Here is a 6,172-nt window from a genome sequence, read left to right on the forward strand (position 1 = left end):
GAAGAGAAAGTAGCAAGAAGTTACAACTAATCCTAAACTACAATAATACAAGGAGCAAAGATAGCTAGAAGATGTCAGCTAACACATGTAGGGCAAATTATTGTGTGGACTATGGTCCACAAAGTGTTGCGTGGATCATAACAAAAAGTACATTTTTAATATACTAGAAGTACATTATTCGTGTATTGAATGCACATTATACAACATAAAGTACTTTCAGTATTTAAATAATGCACTTTTCCTTAATATAATGTACATTTTTAATATACTAAAAGTACATTATTTGTGTATTGAATGTATATTATTATTATTTTTTTAAAGGAAACAAACTTCAATAAATTCAAGAGATTAAATGTCCAATACAAGAAGGAATGATAGAAAACCAACTAAGGTGACCAGTCTGAGAACTAGCAGCTCTAGCCGATGCATGAGCGAGCTTATTCACTGATCGATTAACATAGTGAAAAGACATTGATTCAAAGTGTCGTTTAAGAGACCGGCGATAATTTAAGACGCAACTTGCATAAGAATAATCCGGTAAAGCATTATTAAGGAACTTGCATACCATCTGATAGTCTGATATTAACACAATATTATGCCGACCTTGTTCAAGAGTCCAAGAAAAAACCATATTAACTACAATAGCCTCCGCAAGGTGAGAATCATTGAGGCATCGGACTAGGCCACTCCTAGGCTCCTAGCAGCCATGAACCCGCCATTGCTATTTTGGATTACAATGCCATAGAAACCATCTATGCCATCAAGCGGTATAGATGCATCAACCTCCACCACCATCGTGAACATTCAAATTCAAATTCAAATTCGAAGTGATAGCCATTTCTTGGGAACTCCCAGAAGCTCCATGCATAGATAACGTTTGCCACTCATTACAATAATAATTACATACTCAACACTTACCGTAACAAATTTATTTTAAAAAAATTGAATAAAAAATATCAATTAATTTGGGTCATCATCAAAATATTTAATAAATAAAAAATAGATCTAAATTTTACTTTTTTTGAAAAATGTCGTAGGCAATATATTAAACCAAGAATGGAACGATAGAGTCAAGAGGGATCAAGTCCCAATACATAGATTGATCCTGATCATAAGCTAAACTAGAAAGAGTATGAGCATGCAAATTCAGTGTTCTAGTGATAAAACTGAACGAGCAATAATTGAAACTGGACATAGCCACCCTACATTGGTCCACCATAGCCACCCTACATTGGTCCACCACAACCCCAACGTAGGATAAATTCGGCGTAGTTACCGAGTATATCGCATTCTTTAGCACAAGACAATCTGTCAGAAGATCCACCTCGACCTCGTTCCGATCCTTAAGCCAGGACAAGACCTCTTTGCAGGTCAGCGCCTCCGCCATGAGAGGTGAAAAGCATCTCGGAAGCTTCCCGTTGGCCGCAGCCTTGAACATACCATCCTGGTCGAGCAGCACTGCCCCGTACGTAGCATGTCCGGTGGTCGGATTGTAGCCTGCATCCACATGACATTTCGGCAGATGGGATGCTGTGACCGGTGTAGCCGCTGCCGGCGTTGTCCGGGCTGTCCGAGCATGGATAGCCGTGTAGTCCCTTTCCGCCGAGAGAGCACGCTACCAGACCTGAGCAGGCCTCCTCATCGCCCCCTCCCACACGGCTTCGTTCCTGGCCATCCACAAGAAATAGAGCAGCACTGCAAGATGCCAGCATTGGTCGCCTGTGAGTATATCCATAGCAGCAATAAGCCAATTTGCAAAGGAATTAGAAACAATATTCATAATGGGTAGTCCCGAAAGATTCCACACAACCCTAAAATAATCACATAAAATTAATGAGTGCATAACATTTTCATGTGTGAGGCCACACATTGTGCATGTCTGGTCCACATCAACTCTCTTTATAATCAAATTGGTCCCTAAATTTTACTTAAAATGTAACATTTATCACGTTTTAGATGCAAAACATATTACGCAAAAACATCTCTTTAGATTAAAATTATATTGTGAATGTTGCTGAATATATGATTTAAAAAATATATTTGATCAGATTAAATTTTAATGGATAAACGTATTATGTATAGGTTAAAGGCTAGGCAAAACAAAATGTTTTATATTGATCCTTAAAACAAAAATTGGACATCAATTAAATTTAAGGAGATAGAATTTTATATTTCTGAAATATCAGTTACTTGGTATTCTAACCCATGAAATTTAACAAATTCATTCACTTTTTTAAAAGGAGAAAACAATTGCCAAAGGACCTTGGTCTAGTGACACCAAGTTGCTCTCACATATGAGAGGTTGTAAGTTTGAGACTTAGTGAAGACGGTATTGACTCTCTGTGCTTTAGTAAGTTAAAAAAGCAGTTATGAACAGATACTGCATTGTAATAGAGTCAGTAGTCCTAAAAAAAAAACAATTCATTAGTGCAAATAAATATTAAATGAGAATAGAAAAAATTTTAATATTCATATTATCCATTAAATGTTTTTTTCTCTCTCTCTCTAAAAATGAATGAAATGTTTGAATTTAATATATAACTACAAATAACTAAAAAAAATAATATGATTTTCCTTACACTTGGTTTAGAATTTTTACTGATAACGATGAGAATATAATTGTGTTGTATTCAATCGTAATGTCTGAGAGTACAGAGAGCGAATATATAGGTACTAGATAGAATCCTAGTCTAATACGAATAATATAGTCCTAGTCTAATATGGATAACATAGTCCTAATACTCCCCATCAAGCACAAGGTTGGCTAGCCAAAACATTGAGCTTGTCACGAAGAGAATTAAAACGGATAGACGAAAGAGACTTGGTGAAGATATCTGCTAGTTGATCCTTGGTTGAAATAAAGTGCACCTCCAACTCCTTTTTGGCTACTTTATCGCGAACAAAATGATAATCAATCTCAATGTGCTTCGTGCGGGCATGAAACACTAGATTGACACATAAGTAGCTCCCAAATTATCACACTATAGTCAAGGAGGAGACGCAGGTGGGATGCCGATCTCGTGTAGCAGAGAAACAAGCCATGTAACCTCAGCAGATACATCAGCCAGACCCTTGTATCCTGCTTCAGTTGAAGAACATGCCACTGTTTGTTGCTTCCGATAGACCCAAGATATATGATTACTCCCCAAGAACACAGCAAAACCACTAGTAGACTTGCGATCGGATCGCCAGCCCAGTCTGAGTCAGAATAGGCGTGAATATCCATCGATGCAAACCGAGAAATAAGCAGACCAAAATGCAGGGTGCCTTTGATATATCGCAGGACTCTTTTTAGAGAGGCCCAGTCCGTAGTAGTGGGAGCATGCATATGTTGACACAAGAGATTAATAGCATAAGACAGATTAGGACGAGATACCGTAAGATATTGGAGAGCACCAACAAGACTTCTGTATTGTGTTGGATCGGCATAGGGAGTGGCAACATCGTCGGCGGTATTCGCGGCAGAGACAGGCGTGACCACTGGCTTACAGTCCACCGTGCCAGCACGTTTGAGAATATCCTTCATGTACCGTTGTTGAGATAAAAGCATACCACCAGATAACGGGACAGTTTCAATTCCTAAAAAGAAAGAAGGCACACCCATATCACGAACTTTAAACTCTGTCAATTTATCAATAAGAGCAGTAACACGGTCTGAGTCAGACACCATAATCAAAATGTCATCAACATACACCAAGAAATAAAGATGAACATTATCACGAGAATAGATAAAAAGAGACACATCAGTCTTTGAGAGCGCAAAACCCACAGAGACTAGAAAATCATGTAACCTTGTGAACCATGCACACGAAGCCTGTTTGAGACCGTAGAGAGATTTTTTAAGCAAACACACATGATCAGGTAATGACTGATCCTCATAACCAGGTGGCTGGCGCATGTAAACGGTCTCAGCTAGCTCGCCATTCAAAAAAGCATTGTGAATATCCAACTGGCGAATAGACCACCCACGCGATACGGCTAAAGATAAGAGAAGACGTACCGTAGTGGGTTTAACCACAGGACTAAATGTCTCAAAAAAGTCCTCTCCAGCTACCTGATTAAAACCCTTGGCCACCAATCGTGCTTTATGACATTCTATTGAACCATCGGCCTTCCATTTGGTTATGAAAACCCACTTGCAACCAACAACATTCATACCTGGTTGAGAAGGAACAAGACGCCATGTATGATTATGAACCAAGGCATTGAACTCTGCGTCCACTGCATCACGCCACTCAGGAAACTTGATCGCCTGAGAGTAACAGGTAGTGGTTAAGGCAACATGTTGATGCGGACCCGAGCTACGAGTGTTCATGCCTGTGAGCATATAACCATTAATGTGTATCCAACTATCAGTTTAGGCTTTTAGTTGAGATGGAGCACATGCTTCAATTTGGTATCAGAGCCAGACTAAAGGTCATGGGTTCGAATCTCAGCGCCACCCGTAAGCGACTACGATTTACCGGTCCACGTGTTGCTTGGAACCCACCGCACACGTGAGGGGGCGTGTGAGCATATAACCATTAATGTGTATCCAACTATCAGCTTAGGCTTTTAGTTGAGATGGAGCACATGCTTCAATTATGCCATGCGACCGAGGAGGCGGAGTGGATCGCCGAGGATGCCCACGCGGTCTGCCGCGCTGCTCAACCTGCTGGTCCGAGACAGTCCGCTCACTCGATGCGGACTGTTCGTGACCAGCACCGTCATCATGGCCAGGAGCCAACACGGGCTCGTCAACCTGCCTAGTGCCATCAACAAGAGTGCCCGAGACATCATTCCCTCGGCTCGTCACGACTGGTGCGGTGGCCCACGGTTCGGACCGTGGCTTAGGAACTTACGAGGCAATAAGAGAAATAAAAGGAAACACAGCCTCATCGAACCGCACTTGGCGACAGATAAAAACCTTGTTAGTGTTAGTATCTAAACAACAATAGCCACGATAAGACGGGGGGTAACCCAGAAAAACACAAGGAGATGAACGAAATTGTATCTTATTTCGATTATATGGATGCAAAATAAGAAAGCACAAACAACCAAATACCCGCAAGTAAGAGTAGGATGGGGGAAAACGATGCAAACGAAAGTGTGGTGACTCATCAGATAAAACACGAGTGGGCATTTTATTTATAAGATAGACAGCAGTCTCAAAAGCATAGTCCCAGAAATGAGAAGGAACAGATGCTTGAGCCATAAGGACAGCCCTATCTCAACAACATGACGATGCCTGCGCTCCACCCGTCCATTCTGTTCATGAGTATACGCACAATACTGCCTGTGATGAATACCTAGAGAAGAAAGGGTGGAACCAAGCTTCTTATATTCTCCCCCTAAATCAGATTGAAAAGAAATAATCTTGCGAGAAAAAGAATGTTCAACAAGTCACTGAAACTTATCAAATATGCCATATAATTCAGATTTGGCACGCATCGGATAATACCATATATATCGTGTGTAATCATCCACAAACAACACAAAGTATTTAAAGCCATTCGCAGAAAGTAACGGCGCAGAGCCCCAAATATCATAATATATTAATTCTAAAGGTTGTGTACTAGTAGTTTCAACACGAGATAATGGAAAACGAGATGATTTTCCCAATTGGCAAGAGGAACAAACATTGGGAAGATCTTTTGAATTAAATGTACTAACAGGCGAAAACTATAAAATTTTGCGTAAGACTCGAGAGTGCGGATGCCCCAACCGCATATGCCAAATGAAGGACGAGCGCGCAGCAACAAAAGCAGCTGGAGCAGGAGAAGACACAGACCAGGAATAGAGACCTCCGGATGCATGCCCTTTAAAAAGGACTTTCTTGGTCAAAGTGTCCTTCACAAAGAAACAAAGAGGGAGAAACTCAAAGAAAACATTATTATCTTTGGCAAGACGCTGAATAGATAATAATAAAGTAGAGAGACCAGGGACATGCAAAACATCACGCAATGTAAATGATCTAGAATTAGTGGCTAACGAAGCAGAACCAACATTAACAATAGGAAAACCTATACCACTACTGACTCGCAAAGTTTTCGGGCCATCATAACTTGTTGCGAAAGTCATCAAGGACGAATCGGGTGTAGCATGATTCGTAGCACCAGTGTTCTGGAACCACTCATGTGGACCTGTGTGATCACCATTCTCACCAGAGACAGCCACATTCGCCTGAGGAGCC

This window comes from Ipomoea nil, unplaced genomic scaffold (genome assembly GCF_001879475.1).
Source record: "Ipomoea nil cultivar Tokyo-kokei standard unplaced genomic scaffold, Asagao_1.1 scaffold0143, whole genome shotgun sequence".
In the NCBI taxonomy this organism is placed as follows: domain Eukaryota; kingdom Viridiplantae; phylum Streptophyta; class Magnoliopsida; order Solanales; family Convolvulaceae; genus Ipomoea; species Ipomoea nil.